We start from the raw sequence: 17,174 nt of genomic DNA, 5'->3' as shown, positions 1-17,174 counted from the left end.
AGGTAAACCAGCATTTGCCCCGTACGCTCGTGTATAGACCAACTCCTTCGAAGAGAAAGAAATTGCGGACAGTAAATATCCGGAACGTGTTTGTAACGCTGACGGATCAATAAAACGTTATATAGACCTCGCGTATAAAGACGGAAGCTAACATTATCCCAAGGCAGCTCGCAATTTCGTTAAAAATAACGCGTCGCTATCTATTACTAGCCGTGGAAGTCAACATACGACTGCTGTACCGTTATTCGAGCGATCTGCATAATACATATGTCCACCAGAAAGTGGTAGCAAAGCGGGGGGACGTTCGTCGCACGATAAACGCTTGCATTTTTGATGCTTTGAAAGCTATGAATCAAACCTGATGTCATCTATCTCGTGCATTAACGACTTTATCGAAGAACACAAACTTCGGAAATTATTCAGAAATAATCCTCTGAAGCTCTGTTCATTCCTTCGTTTAAAACTCGTTCAGCTATTGCCAAAACTGTTCGTAATTTGGATATATTTTCACATTCTTATAATAGATGATTATGGTATATATAGTGATATTTCTATTATCTAATTTAATAAAGAAAGCTTCAAGATCGTCAACGATGCGAATGAAGTTTGTCACCTCGATACATTTACTTCTTTGACAGTGTAATAGAATGACGAGGAATTCAGAATGAGGAATATAGAGAATAAATACTCCTTTATCGTTAACACGTCTTACATATCTGGTGTCCTATATAAAGAATACGTACTGCCAATAGTTTATCGTTTAACTATTTATTAAGAGATAACGTGTTTATGTGTTAATAGGTATTACGTATGATGACATAATACGAAGTCTAAGTCTTGTGTTGTATTGCGAAAAGATTATATATGCAACAACCAGAATCGTGTGATTGTGACTGCTGATACTCGATCGATTATATACAGAGAGCATACGAAGTTAACGAAACCATATCAAGTTTGCGTAGTTTTCGCACGTAAAGAACTGCGCGATTTCAAATTCTAATAAAAATAGGTTCATTTACTAAAATGAGATAAATGAAACGATAGACAGAATAAACGTCCCAGAATCGCAAAGAATCGATTTGGCCGTACTTAAAATTCACTTAACTTTTCACCACGTGTAAGGAGAAGACAGGAAAAAAATGACTCATAAATTTGTAAGCGAATCCACGATTATAACAACTCGGCTAGAGCGTTCTTGCCTTGCGAACAGGGGACGAGTACGCAGATTTTAATTGGCGATCCGCCAATCTCCGCCTCGATACACAACCTAGTACAAATATCGACGATGTCGGGACTGTAGCGGCGGTCAACGCAAATGCAATTTGCGTATCCTCCTCCCTTCTCTGTGCGACGGAGATAGCGGAAAAAGGGGACAGGAAGGGGTTACATGGTAGGAGGGGGATCGATATTTGGTAAATATTTGTGGCGAGTCGAAACAACAGAGCTCGAAAGGACGTATTCTATCTCTGTTTCTCTCTCTCTCTCTCTCTCTCTTTCTCTCATTCGTCCTCTCTGTACTCGTGAAGCGCAGGATGTTTGTTTCGCGATCCGAATACCATTCGAGGATGCCTGGAAAATCGCGTGGGAGTGTTGGCGTCATCGAGAGCGTCATATACAAGCGTTCAAGCGGAATGTTGATCCCGACAGCGACCGATGCGTTGTTCACGCAGAAAAAAACGTACGTCATCGTTGCTATTTCCGCCGCGAGTGGCCGCGTCGCCTCGAGGCTCTCCAACTATCATCGATCGCGTTCCCCAAAGGTCCGTAACCTTCGACTTAAATTATTCCGATCGTGCAAAGGTTAGGGACAGACGGTAGATGTGGCGTATCTGCCTGTCTTTTCCCCGAGAACCATAAGGATTAATGGGTTTTATCGCGATATTCTTCGGATCTTGTACAAAGTCGCGTTACGTACAGAACGATATCCGGTTGCGAGGAAGATGGAGATAGAAATATAAAATGATCGGTTATATAATTGAACCGAACGATTGCATGTAAAGGTGCACGACAAGTGGAAGAGAAACATATGTCCGGATTGTTTATTCGCGTATCTCGTCCGGGTTTAAGCCGACCACGAGGCAGAAAAATAAATATCTATCGGCCATGTGTTTATTCGGTGTTGTCGGATATCGCTGTATACATAGCAACTTTATCGTTGTCGTTGAAACACTCGGCCAGGTACGACCGTTTTATAATGGAAACGGGGAAATGCCCCTGCTGGTTGGTCGAACTTATTTTTTCCGCCTACGCCGCGATATCTGCCAGACATCGTCAAGAAACAATTTCATTTTTATTGCGAATAGAAATAATATTTCTATTCGCGGGAACGCGACGAAGGGCGAGGGATTAGTTGGATGGGGTGACGCGATTAAAACGAACAGAGCAAATGATTGCGTCCAATCAGTCTTTCTTAAAGACTTTCCCCGAGACAATCGTCCGAGAAACGGGCTACGGTGGTGGCGGAAAAGTTGGCAAGGAAAATGTCTAGCGGAAAATACGAAACCGTCAAGAAGGAAAAGGCAAATCCTCGGAAAGTTCTCGCGGAAGCGGCACGATAAAGCCGTCAATTTTCACCCTCAATACCGTTTGTCTCCGCGAAAGAAAGGAAAGCAAGCACGGCGGCCGTGAAAAGAGCGAAAGAGAGACACGAGCTACGAGGGCAAGAAGAGGCGATCCTGGAAAAAGGGGGTGAAGGCGGAACGAAAACGACGGAGACGGAAGAGCCCATCGGAAAGGAGGAGACATTTATTACGACTTTAACTGGACTTTGTGTTTATTCAGCGACTGTTGCTCTCACTTGCAGCCGTTTCTTCTCCTTCTGTCCGTTGGAAGAGACTCACAACATCCAAAGACAGACAGTTGGTATACTACAACACGACTGGGAATGAGAAGGTCCATGGCTTCCGCCGCGAGAAATTCTTGGCACGTAGGGTGACCATCCGGATGGCGTGCTTCTTCTTCAACCCCTGTCACACGACTCTCTTCTCTGCCCCCTCGCGTCGAGAGAATCTTTCACTTTATCCACTGGTGGACACCGATCCGGCAAACTCTGCCACCACCACCACCACCACCACCACCACCACCACCGCTGATATTCCTGCTTCTCTTCCTCTGTCCGTCCCCTTCATCCCTCTGAATATCATTCCGCGAACGTCGACTTGCATCCCTTTTCAGTCTCGTCAGGAGAAACGACGTGTCCGCCTGACGAGACGTTTCGAATGTTTGCCACGTCTATCTCTCGCCTCGTCAGGCCGCGGTTCTTTGATTTATCTCGATCGAGAGAGTCCGCCCGAGGGACGTTGACTTCTTTGCGTATACGTCTCGCTATCGCCGCCAGCTGATCGTCGTTGAAACCGTATTCGATGGAAGTTTTTCATTATTTCCAGCCACCGCGTACATTATCGACGGACAAATTTAATCGTAGAAATAATAGTGGAATGTTTGTGGAGTTTCGAATGAGTTTACCCGTCGCAGTTCTATATATGTATATATATATATATATCATACTAGAAAACTTGTCTGATTCGATAGTGGCTGAAGAAATCAGAAGCGAACGGTAACGCGATAAACTCGGTGTTAGGTTGCACCTGCACGAATTGCATCACAAGCAGCTGACTCGTTGTTTTCGCGTGTCTTGTGTATTTAACGTTTCACCCGCGCGATATACATACACTTCTCTGTATTACTATTAAAGCGATAGAGTAGGAAAGGGTCAGCTAAATCGACGATTCGATGGCAGAAAACGATCATGGTCACGCAGACCATCGGTGTGCGATGTATACGTTCTTGAAAGTTGAGTGGAGAAGCTATAGGCCTCGGGAGTTAGGTATAAACCGACTGCCACTGAAGAGGAGGCAAAGTAAAGACAATCGCGCACAATTGGCACATGAAATTTAAAGAAGCAAGGACGAGGCGGCGCGGGTGGAAGGGCCGGTCGCTCACTCAATATACCCACGCTCCGGTGTTCGAGCCCTTATTCTTTTCTCTTCCTTCCAGTTCGCTGGAAATTTACATTTCCTCCCTCCTTGCTGGAACTGTCTGTTTATCCCGCTTTCTTTTAAAGAGCCGCTGGTGGCTATACCCCAACCTTCTGAACCCGCCATGAACCCCCTCAAGTTCTAGCTCCTCAGCCCCTCGGAATTTTATTTCCATCTCCTTTCCACTAACCTCTTTCCGCATGGTTTCTCTTTTTCCTTCGTTCTTTCATCGTCGAGCGACGGAGAATCGTCGATCTCTCGCAGTACCCGAACCCGCAGCACCTCATCTTCCGCTATACAGAGACAATCCTCCATTTACGGCGAGATTACGCTTCGTTGGTCGATAATCGAAAATATGCCATCGAATAACGCCCCGGAATTATTTGTAGCCTCTCCGCGCCGCGTCTTCCTGACGCTGATGAAGAGACAATCGGGCACGAAGGAGGGTCCACAGTTCGTCGAGGTCTTCTTCTTTCATTTCCACCAAAGAATTTACGATACGCGAATGCGAAGATGTTTCACATTTTAGCTATGAAGCTATCGAACGTGTATGACGCGATAGAACCTTGAGAATGTACCTCGACCTGTGCCGTTTCCTCCTTTTTCTAATTCATCCACTCAAGGGTTCCTTCATCTTGCGAGTTTCCGAGCAGACGACGCAGCCAGCTCGGTTTATTAAAACATTCAATTTCGTATATTACGCATTCGTTACTCTTATCTGAGTGAACGGGCGAAGGGTGCGTCCTCCGGTGACGGGGAATCGCGGAATCCTCGAATCGGGACGTGTCATTTCGAAAACGTCGCTCAATAAACGAAAGAGGGATCAGCATTCGCGGCGGGACGTAATCCGTGGATCAGATGCCGAAATCAGCGGGTAATTGACGCAATTTCTTCTCCCTCCCCCGACACCCACCCGAAGGATTTCTCTTAGTGCGAGCTCGAGAGAAAGAGACGAACGAAGAAAAGACGACGGAAATGGGGAACATTGGGGGGGCGGAAAAAGAATGTGCTCGTGAGAAAAGGATAGACAAGACCACAATCTCTTTTTCTCGAGTTTCAGCGTGGCGTGAGCCTCCGGTCGGATTTTAGCGCAGATTCTAAAAGCCAGCCAAGTCTCGGTTGCGGAAGAAGCGAACCTTTAATAAAGAGCTTAAGCGAGCTAAATAGAAACATTTTTCCGTCGGCTTGACTCGGCTTGCTTCCCAAGTCTTGGCTCCGTTGCAATGAAATGAGTCGCGGCTGCTCGTGCATAAGTAATCCGCAGATGAAGGTATCCCAACCCCTATTCCGTCGCCCCCCCCCCCTCTTGCTCGAGTTTCCTCCTAGGAGAGCTACTGCGTCGACGTATATCGGCCCGGTGGATCTTTAAAAATCAACCGTGGATTATCTGTGACTGGTTCGTGCGAATATTCCTCTTAGAAGTGGGCTATTTATTATGTAAAAATAGGAGATAACAATGGTAGATAACAAATTATGGCACACATCGTCGATAATAAGTATTAGAATACCTACTCGTCACGCTCATTCGGAAACTGTAATAAATTTTATCTTACTCGACAGGTATTTTATATTGTGAAGCGCGTATAAAACGATTGAAATAATCGGTGATAAATTAACTAGGAAATAAAAGCAACGAAATAAATGTATACGGACTTCTATTTGCACAAGTGAACTAATATTATCAACGAAATTTTACAAGCTACAAATTGCCGATAATAATATATATCGTTACGTAATAACGACAGGTTTCAGAATGAAATGAATGAACTTTTTTTTACCAACTACCAATTACCTGATTACCTTATTTGAAAAAAAGTTCTAAAGAAATTCATCTTTTTCAACTAGATAATTTTTTCATTTCTTATCCCGATATTGTTCATTGATAAATTATAACGCGTAGGTGTTGTATAATATTCGCGACCGGTGATATACATGACGAAACATCATCAGTACCAAGTTTTATTAAATACCGAAAGGAAGTCACGGTACATACTTATTATTCCTACCTAGGCAAACAAAATCTGTTCAACTTTGAAATTTTCTATTCTACTCCGCAAAATGTGTTTAACTTCTAAATTCTCAATTCTCTGAGAGACAAGAGCGTGGAAAGAATCTTTAACCATCAATCTGAATATTTCTTAACTCATTTTCCCAAGGTGACGTCTTGTAGAACGGAATCCATGTGTCGGTGGTCTTTTGATGGCACGAGCGGAGGGCGAAGGTCGTTTATGGTGCAAACCACTCGATGGGGGGAAGGATTCGGTAATTATTCGCCATAGGCTTGAAAAATTGCCACCTAATCCCGAAATCGATAGTCCTGCCAGAGAACGCGCGAGTGTAAGGAACCCTCTCCACCCTTCCCTACCCTCTCGTACGTATCAGTTTTTTTTTCCTCTAGCCGTTGGAAAAAAGGGGGTGAAAGTCTGCATGGGGGTTAGCCTCTTTTTCCTCGCGAAGACCGCCCCTCGCGACACTGTCGTCGTATCATGAAAATAATGTATCGATATCGTAATAAGGGAATGATTGGATACATCGACGCTGATATATTCATCCGCAACCCCTAAACTCACCCCTTCAGCTAGGATGAACCACAGAACGACGCCAGCGTCTTGCGTTCACGTCGACTATTATTCATACAACGTATGGGGCTTTACGAGGTGTCTGGGTTATATCTTTGGGACGGTAAAGCGCCATTTTTTGGATGAGGCATTGCGGGTATAACGAAAGATGGAGAAGCTTCTCTGCAAGCCGGCTACTGAGAGATTTCTCTCCTAGAACACCGTCAGCCTAAAGATATTTTTCTACTTCCTTCAAAAATATTTCCTGTTACGTGGAATAAAATCCTTTCAGGCAAAGAAATAACGAAACTAAAATAAAAATTAAAAATATGAAACCGTATTTATTCTCAAGTAAGCGTTGGAATATTTTCCTATCTTTTCCAAAGCCACTTTCCACCTGCATAGAGCAAAAAGTTCGATATTAAACAGTAAATAAAAAATTTAAAGTTATAGCTATCGTTGACGTCGCGATGGAAAACTTCTCATAGCGCCACGGACGCATACATTTGCTCGATCGCTTCACACCGATTCACTTCCAACCGCCCGATACATTATGAACGAAGATCCTCGCGCGGCACGTCGTCTAGGAACCTACAAATCAGAAATTCGTATCAACGAAACTCGTCTGGGGTGGCTTTTCCCACGGACTCTTCCCTGACATTGCACCCTTAACGTTCGCCGCTCGCTGTCCCGGCCTTTACAACACCCAAGCTTTTCCAGCGCGTTGTGCACGCGCCCTGGAACGCCGGATTAAACGGAGAACGAACGATCCGCCCCGGTAATCGGCTCGTCTCGCGACCTCGCGGCCGATGTATAATTTATAAAACGGCATTAAATTGTCTAAATGTCGCGGCTCGGTTTCTAGCTCGCGACGCTTCGCTGCTCTACTCGACGAGGGTTATATACCTATATACGAATCTTTAGTAAATGTATGGGCCACGGTGGTTCCCAAACGGCGGTGGTTGACTGCCAAGAGAAGAACATATTAGCTCGACTTAAGGCGCGGTATAATGATCTCGAGGCGAAACCGTCTTATTCTGGGCTCGATAGCTCGTACAGCTAGTGGTGGACGGGGGCGGGAGGGGGTGGCTTTCGTGAGGGCTGTGGGCACTCGGGCGAAAATAAGTGCGAGTTTCAGCCACCGCTGATTGCGAACCGTGACTCTTCTTCGCGATGCTCGAGCGCAGTATAAAGTAATGTCTTGGTAAGAAGAGGTAGAGAGAAGGGTGCACCGGAGGGTGGGTGACGGAAGCGAGGCGAGCTGGGCCTTGAGGTTCGAGGGTAAGCTTTAAAATCGGCGTCAAACGCGAGGCCACCCTCGGCCGCAAATTTTTATTCATTGACACTACACGGCTGAGCACCCTCCAACCACGAAGACTAAAAGACGGAGGCGGCTCGAGTGCTTCGGTTTTTCTTCGGTCTCGTTGCGCGATATTGGGGTTCCCTCGAGATTCTCCTCCTTATGGTAGTATTATTCGCATTATATACTGCTCTTATTTCGCTGACGTTAAGTGGATACGCGGGTAATGGATACTTATTGTTTTTATCATCTAAATATCGGGCATGGTTATTCGTCTAATTTTTGCATAAAGGAGGCAAGAAGAGTTGTGTATATAGAGTTGTGTGTGTGTGTATATATATCGATGTTTGGTTGAATAGCCGAAAATTGAGGGCAAGGGATGAAAGTTGCAAGTAAGAAGGAAACTCTGAAACTTCATAAATCACCATGGGGACGTACAGAAGGTGAAAGTGGCCACGCATGGATCGCAAATGTGCGAACGCGCCTCTGCTTCCGAAGGGAGATACTCACGGGCCAAGGTCTTATTTACTCTAAAAGGTAAAAGGGAAAAACCGAGCAGCGCGGCGGCCCGTCCATCCATAGCTCGATGGCCACTCACGAAGCCTGACCGTTCTCACAGTAAATATATCGAAGTGAATTGCAACTTCGTCCCTAATCCAAGCCGAAAACCCGGTTGCTCGGGGCTTGATCCATGGCGCCACACTAAATTCACTCAAAATTTATAAGGTTCCGTCCGTTTGCTTCTACTTCTAAGATTTACATCTTCTCTGTCATCTCTGAAGTAGCAATCATTGAAAAGTGACAGCTGTTCGCTATCCATTGAAAATATATTCGTCTTTTCTTATTTTTGAACGAAGTTGTACGTGAAACGTAAGATGAAAATATCACGTGAATATCAGTACGATGATCTAGATACCAAGAACGAATATCGTAGATGATGAAGCGATCGCTAGTCGACTCAAGTACATTCATCATGCTCGCTATTTTCAATAGATCACGTGGCAGCATTCTTAGTACTCTTCTTTCATGGAAATTTACCACTTATCCAATCGAAAATTTCGCTTTGACCGAGTGAATCGAGGCCCGTGGTTCCTTTGCGAATGACACGTTTAACGAATGTATAATTAATCCTGCTGCGTTAAAATGATAATGACAGAGCTTTAGCGTTGGCGTCGTGGCCCGGTAAAAAGGAAACAATCGTAAAATATCCACATATATGCGTGTAAAGCCTAGTAAACCTTTTAAGCTTAACTGCAAAGCGTCCAAAGTTACCTTTTAACGGGTGATTAGCAAAACCGAGCTGACCTTTTCAGCGGCCAATTACAAGAGATTCCGGCATAATCCTATTAACTACATTAGCTCATTATTGCATAACTGTATCTCAGGGTACTGTCCGCTTAGATCTCCTCTTGTAGGATTTCTACGAATGTCTATTTCAAAGCACCCTCTCACACCCTGTTATCGTCCACTTCGTACCAGTAGTTTTCCTGGTCGTTGCTCGAGAAACGATACCGATAGTCATCCAAATCGAATCACCTGCTCACTGTTACAATTTCACCAATGTAGCTTCCAGTCTGCGAAAATCTTCGAGGAAATAGAAATACGAGTACGTCTCTTTGAAAGGAACCCTCTAACACTCTTACCAGTCGAGGAATTTGCTACTGGTCTCTCCACGAAGGCTTATCCGAACAGACAGAGATTTTATTTAGATCCCAGGCTATAAATGCGAAACGTTTCGAGCGGTTGGTCGGCCAATCAAACGGAGGGATGAGCCTGAAGGGTGTTAGGGCTACTACCCGATGTCCACACCTCTGTTGTCAGCTAATGTCCGGCCATTGTAAGGGGTCGCTCGTAAGCGTAGCGATTCTTCGCCTCTAGGAAGGTGTTGCCACGGAACGTGGCGCGGAAGAAGAGGGTGGAAAGGAAAGAAAGGGAGGTGGAAACGACGAACGAAGTCAGGAGCTAGCTCGTATTAGTGAGAAGTTTTCACGGATTCCACTAGCCAGCACCCCGCGCCCCTCTAGATGTTGGACTGGTCGACACCCTTGGTGGCTATCGGCTGACGGCAATCCGGCTAAATCTCTTCCACCATAAACGGCTAAACAAAGAGGTCCATTCTTCAGGAGCAGCAACCCCCTCTGGTTACACTGCCGTCCGGGAGACCCGACCGACCTGCCCACTACCCTTATCGGCCTCTGTCCACCACTTACGACCATCCATCTGGATCGCTTCTTTTCCGAAAGCTGAAAGCTCCGACGAACGTGATAGTACCACCCATGCCATTGTTCCACAGGATTTTTCCGCGATACAGCCAGTCTGTTTGCTGCAGCGAAAAATCGAATCGTCACCCCTATGGTGTTACGCAGAAAGTGACGGATGAAGTTGATTCGATTGAGTTCGCTACTACTATTCTTCGTTGCGTTTCAGGGTTTCGATCGAGTGAACGTAGAACTTGGAATTTTTCCAAATTCTACGCACAAGTTTTTACTATTCGTTGCTTAAAGGATGCACACAATCACACGATGTTATGTAATTTTATTCGTAGATGTGTAACTTTCAATTAATACGCGGGTTTATTGAAAATAACCAATCGAGCTCGCGTTCCACTCAAATACCTTTTCCTAAGTGACGAACTGTACCGTTGGACTTCGTTGATTTAATTTTTAACAAGGTTAGACTGACTCCCTGTTGGCGCTGATGGAAGTAGCGAGGGGATGGTTCGCGACCTTCCTATTTCGTGCAAGTATCATCGAAGGAAGGCCAGGCCGAGAGAATGGAAGGTTAAGATCGTCCCTTTCGGTCCATAATAAAAGAAGGCAGATTAATGCCTTCGGTCTTGAATCCAATCAACATTATTCCGACAATAGTCCGCCAGCCAATACCCGTTCTACTTTGCTGGAGGCTGATATTATCAACAGCCCGCTTACCATCCCCCTCCGTCCTGTTCCGCACGACAGTCATCCCCTAACGTCTTCTTCTGCCCTCGCGCCGCTTCTCGCTGCTTTCACACCCCTAGACACCTCGCTCGTTCTTAATTCCACGGCCGGATGATAAGTATGCTAACAAGAGAACCACCGGCACGGATACAGGAGGGGGTGGTACGGTCGACTGGTAGCTTAAAGCCAAATTAACGCCACGCACACATAAACGCCGTAGACTTCTTCGTCAATGTTAACGTCTACCGGAGGCCATTAGCCGATCGAACCGCGTCGAAAGCACGGATCGACGTTGGCTAAGGTCGAACGCTTCTCTCTTCGAATCTTCTTCGTATCCTTAATCGCCACCGCGATAAATCAGCAGGAGGAAAAAGCGACGCTGGTCGTTGCTCGAAGCTTCGCTACCTGATACGTCTCGAGTAGCCTCCTTAGGGGTGATTTTTTCGAGGCGGAGCTTAGATGTCGATAGCGGGCGAGTTTACATCAGCGAGTACTTAAATAGGTACAGAATAGGGTGGCCGGTTCTCCTTTTCCGGTTGATTCTTATCTTTGGATTCAATAAAATCGAAGAAATCGAGGAAGAAAGTAATATCCTCCGATGATGGTGGAACAAACAGATATTTCAAGAATCGCCGAAGCTATTTCAGGAAGTATTATTTCCATTCCCTTGGCGGGATCACACAGTGTTGCCTGGCCTTGGTTGTAAACCAAAAGATTTCTTTAACAAATACGTCCATGAAAAACTAATATCCATAGTTCTCGATGCGATCGTCGCGAAGAGAAACGACGAAAGGAGACACACGCCGGACACAACGGGTGGGGTGGAGCGTTTCGGGAACCTATAAAGGCGTGTTTTACGAGGGCAGATAATACGATGAAAGATGCGAACTGCGGCCAGTCATGCCTAAAGAGTGTGTGTAACCGGACCATCCGCCCTCCTTCTTTTACCGTTACGTCTAACCCCCGCGGTTTCGCGGCCTTTCATCGGAAGGGTCGAGGAAGGGCAGAAACCGGCCTTGCTCCTACGCCCATAATATATCAATTTCGTATTCTAATGTCCAGCCGGTTAATTCAAAAAGCGTCGACGCTGCGGAAACCTAAGCGGTCGTGGCTTGCTCACGCTTCCTACAGAGGGTGGACCATCCTTCGTTCTCCTTCCTTTTCCATCCTACGCGTTTTCGAAGAAGCAAAGGGTGGCTGGGAATAGTTGTACGATTCTCGTTTGCAGCCTCGTCGTCACGTATGCTGATACGCGCCAGCCTCGCCATCGCTCGCTCGTTCGCTCGCTCATGTCGCACATAATTGAGGGAGCGGCTGTTTGCGGTCCCGCGGGGATGCTCTCACCCCCGATTACCCAATGACGTAGTATCTGCGAAGGATTTCGGGAAGTCGTCGCGAAATTGCGCGACGAAACATAAAGAGATCGGTCAGAGGAGGAAATTCTATATTTTAGGGGTTGTTTGCTGCTGGTTGGTTATATAAAGAGTATTTCGATCCACTGCACTGATCTGCGGATGCTGGTAGGGTGATAGTGAATTATTTGCTTATAGGGGATAAATTAATTATTAAGAAATGCCTTTTATAAGTATATTTTTCCTCTTTAATCTTTCGCCTTACATTTCGTCTACTTGATGCTTGCGTTTGACACTATAGTAGATTAGAATGAAGCACCGATCACGTTTAGCCAAGTATATTAATTATACATTGTTATTAATGTCAATTATATATTCGTTTATCAATAAGCGGCAACGTTTCGTTCGCAATTTTTTTAATCAATTTAAATTATCGAATTCTGCTTTAAAACAAAATCTGAATTAATCTGAAAGAATTACACATATGTAGCGAACGTGTTAAATATTGAAACATTTAGAGATTACCGATATAAAATATTGAAGTTAAAGTTAGAATTATGTGACACAACGTTATGAGACAAGGATTTAGTCCTGCATGGCGAAAGGTTTCGCGAATCACCGCGATGGTTTCGACATTAGAAAAAAAGCGATGAGTAATCTGTAGTAAAATCAGTCCACGGACTCGAGTGACATAAACTGCGTCGTAGATGGCCGCTTTATAGTCTCGTAATTCTCATCGTAACCGCGGCGGAACGATGCCGCCGCGTTGTCCCTCTGGCCGATCCTCCTGGACGACAGACGGAGAAAGAGATGCCTGCCAGGATGGCCTGGCGCAACCCCGGGGGTCGGAGAGGTTGAGGGACGAGAAAAAGGACGAAAGAGTCCTTGGAGTGGCGCGAACTATTAAAAAGCGCGCGTCCGCTCAAATTCTCGCCGGTAGTAAATTACCCGAAAAAAGAAATAACCGTTGAATTCGACCACTCTCCGCCTCTGTCACCATGCCGCTCGGTTTTTAACCCCCTCCCAGTCAGCTCCTCCTCCTTTTCTAAAGGCCTCGTTTCCTTCTCCCCTCGCGGAGTTCCCAAATCCCCCCTTTTGGCCGGTCCAAGTGTAGCTCGCTCGAGAGATCGTCGGTCTCTCTTTCCTAGGGTAAAAACCCTCTCGACGAGGAGCGCGTCGCGGTCTCAGATAAAAAATTAGCCGGAGTTGCAAACGTTTCCACCTTAAATCATATATTTATCGCGACATTAATTCAACCCTTTTAGGTACCCTTTTTTCCTGGCGGCCACTCCGCACCCGAGACCGAACCGCCTCCGCCTCGTCTCCAACCAAGCCCCTACCCCTTACGTTCCCTCCTATCAAGCTCCTCTCTTTTTCCACATCCTGTCCTCGCTCCACCTCCTTCTTGCACCTCGAACTCCTGCGACGAACGATGTCCCGTTAGTCCTCTCCCGCTAATTTCTCAGATTCGAGTATTTTTATGTACCGTCGTGCGAACCTGACGGGGGTAAATCCTCTCGTTTATTATTTAGAAGGGTAGTATGAACACTCAACGGTGTATATATACGTGTAGGAAGGGTGGTCAGGACCTGTGCGCACACAGACGAAGGCGTTTACCTTGTCCTTCTCTCCTTTTTGATGGGGATATACGATCTCGTTATCTCTTCTTACTTCGACTCTCGACGATTATCCTTCTTTACGGTCGGTTTGCTGGATCGTACACCCTCGTGCACCCCTCTTTTGGATACTCGTACGCGTTCTCGTGAACGGTGTGTCGGGATCCATTCTTAAGCCCGTGTTACCGTCTGGGACATTGCCTTCGATTTTTAACCCCTTCGTCGTTTGGGTTAGATTACACACCCTTTGTCTGGTTAATTGTTCAAAGGTTCGTCTCCCTTATCGTTGACGAATTATATACCCTCGACGTGTGACTTTTTGATCTTTCTACGCAGAATGATAAAAAATAAACGAGAGTTTAAATATTATAGAAGCGTTTCACGTCGCATATAATATCATCATAGCCATGCTGGAACAACGTGACGTAACTAAAAACCATTGGGTCCACGAGAACGCATTACTCACAATGAAATAGGAAACGAGACGTATGTACCTTAGAACCCCAGCGCAACGGTTGTTTACTTAATAAATACATATTTAGTATATGCCACGTACACAAGCCTCACAAGGCCGGCTGCGCCTATTTTTGCCCTAAGTTTTGTTATCATAGGACCAGGCGATGGGTCGCGGTACCCCTCGCCGAACCATCATTGGGTTACGGAATACACCTAGCTGTTCGACAATGGGAACGGCTAAACCCAAGGATTTGCCTCGTATAACTTCGATAGGACTACAGTATCCTACATTGAATAATATAAATCCGCTGGAGCAATTTCTCTTCGTCACTTCTTCTTGCCCCGTGTATGATACAAGGAACGAGGTTAGGAAAGGGTAGTCGTACAAATTTAAAATACTTTGGCCATTTATCTTTTCTTTATTTTTCTTCGTTACATTGTAACGACAAGAAGGTGTGACAAGAACGGAATAATTCTCCACGTATCAGCAGAAAATTTTCAAAGCATTGCTGTACGCGGTACCAATTGTAGTACTGGAAATACGAGTGAAAGGAATATTTAAGGACATGCCATTTCGAGGAATATTTCGTCCCCCATTTCCGGTTCGCCTATACAAACTTGAGCCGGTGGTTCAGGTTGCGTCAGACAACACGTGTACACACATATTTACGAAGCAACAGTGTGTGCAATCACCTCCTCGCCTCCATGTATATCCACGGCCAGTCAACTAAAGAACGAAATATTCATAATTTATTAGTAAGTCGGTGTATCGAACCGTTTGAGTGTGCCTGACAGTCGCAGCCGACTTATCTCCGGTTATCTCGAGAAATACCAACTCGTTAGATCCAGGGTGCTAACGATTCATTTTCTAACGTGTATTTAACTTCCTCTTACATAATTCTCTATATATACAGGAAGTTGGATATCTTCGATATCTTGCAAATCCAAGAACATCGGTTCTTGCTCCAAATTTCGTTATTCATCGATTTCAGTTATTAATTCCCCGATATTTTTACATCAACTGAAACCCTAAAAATTAGTTTACAAGACTAGCTTCGAAGAGCGGTATGTTTCCGATTTTCATTGGTGCAGTACAATTATTCGATCAGACATGCAAGAAAACTCTGTGAATCTTCAAAACACCCTCCAGTAGAAAAATCCAGAAGGCCTATAGTTGTCCGTTTGTCGGAGCGAAGAGTCGGCTAGTCCCCCGGTTGTCACGAAGTTAGGCGTCGCGAACAGCCGCTTGCCAAACAACCGTGCGACGATGTGTAATGTTCGAGCAGAGACGAGCATATGGGACGAGAAGAACAGAAGGCAAAGAGAGAGAAGGAGAGAGTGAGAGGGCAGAGGCACAGGCCAAGCTAAGCCGAGGCAGCCAGTCAGCCACACAGAGCCACGGTATACAACGTGCCTCGTATATGATGTACTGGTTTGCCTGGCGGCGGTGGGGTCAGGGACGTGACGAAGGGTGGGTGTTACGGTGGAGCGAGAGGGGCAAAGTCTTCAGACACGACTCTGGGGTAGGGGAGGAGGACAGAGAGCCCGCGATAAGTGGGGAAGGGGAGATGCCGACAGAGAAGGTAGGGCACACAAGAGTAGAAGACGGCGGAGCAGGGCGGGGAGAGAAGGGAGAGCTGAAAGCAGGCCTGTTGGTTGGTTTCAACTATATTTGTTTATATTTACACAATAAGCAACAGCCTCGCTGGTTGGGCTGCTTGGTATGCCTGTGCCGCTTTTAGTGTTTAGTCCTCGCTACTCGGTCGCCGCGTGAACGTTGCTTTTCGTCTTCTTTACGGCGTCGTCGTCCGTTTCGTCCTCTCTCCTCTCCATTCCTCCTCTATATAGTTTTCGTCTCCTTTTACACGCGCTCGTCCCAACCGTTTCTTCTTCGTCATCCTCGTTCCATTCGTCTCCTCTCTTTCTTTTTTCCATAGCCCGCGCACACGAGTTTTGACGGCTCCTTCGTGTCCACGTGCGTGTTGCCAACGACATTTTCCAAGTGCGTTTTCACCCCATGTGTGCGCGAGCCTCGTAGACGATGCTGTCGTTTCGTTTTTAGGTTAAACGAACGAACGAGGAATTCTCGGATCGTAAATTAGTGGTGCGTATATTCGTTTGGTGAAAGAACGCGATCGACGATTCGCGTGATAGTTGTGCGCCAGCTGGAGGATCAGCGTACTTCCGGTATGGTGATTCTTCGCCGTTGAAGACGCTGTGTAACTTATTTCTCCTCGCGAGTGGTGTTTTTGTGTGATTCGGTATTTACGTTCGCTTTTCTACGCCGTTGTTTTTATTTTTTTTTTTCTTCGTGTCGCGGAAAGTGTTATTCGTTGCGAAACCATTCGAAGAAACACGTCCTTCTCTCGCTGTGAGACGCTTCAAATGTATTACGCTTCCATGAATTCTAAACTGGCTATTGGATGACTGAAATTAGGAACTACGAACTTTTCTTAAAGTAAGCGAACTTTTGCGAGTCGAATAATATTGTTTGTCGAGGTACAGGAAAAAGTAGGAGTGTTACATTATCGTTTAGGTTAATTCCTCGCGTGAGAATGCAAACGATAGAATATATTATTAGCGATTCGTTTGTATATGTGTACGTGTGTTCCGCGAGCTAAACATTGTTGCCTTTGCCTCGAGTGTATGGAATCACATGCGTCAGACGTGATCTAAAATTGTTCCTACGTCGAGGGCAATATCGTATAACTAAAGCATATTTCAAAACCTTCGTAGAGCCGGCTATCCTTTTCTTTCTTCTTTTACCGTGGTCCGTGGTTACCGGAAACCCAAACTTTCGTGCTTCGCGAGTAAGAAACATCTCTCGAACGATAGCAGCGAAACGTTGTTGACCGATCGAGAAATTTCGCGGTATGACGTAATATAAGATGCCAGTATATACGCGAAAGTGGCGAGTTCAACGATGAAGTTCAGTGCACCAAAGAAGCCAGCAGTCCGATTGACGTAACGATGATCGTG

General features: G+C 45.7%; 1 protein-coding gene across 15 annotated transcripts in view; it reads left to right on the top strand.

The window, feature by feature from the left end:
• The window catches only part of LOC117216607 (forkhead box protein P1-like), a 245,886-nt gene that overhangs the window by 133,960 nt on the left and 94,752 nt on the right, over nt 1–17,174 (top strand). The window contains exon 1 of one of the 15 annotated variants that reach the window (XM_033463464.1): nt 15,978–16,653. The exons of the other annotated variants lie outside the window; for them this stretch is intronic. The gene's annotated coding sequence lies outside the window, so the exon portion shown is untranslated. Of the gene's footprint in view, nt 1–15,977; nt 16,654–17,174 lie in introns of those variants that run through there. 15 annotated transcript variants of the gene reach the window in all.

This window comes from Bombus bifarius, unplaced genomic scaffold (assembly GCF_011952205.1).
Source record: "Bombus bifarius isolate JDL3187 unplaced genomic scaffold, Bbif_JDL3187 scf7180000010271, whole genome shotgun sequence".
NCBI lineage: Eukaryota > Metazoa > Arthropoda > Insecta > Hymenoptera > Apidae > Bombus > Bombus bifarius.
Note: the sequence above shows the minus strand (reverse complement) of the source record. Positions and strands in the feature narration are given on the sequence as shown.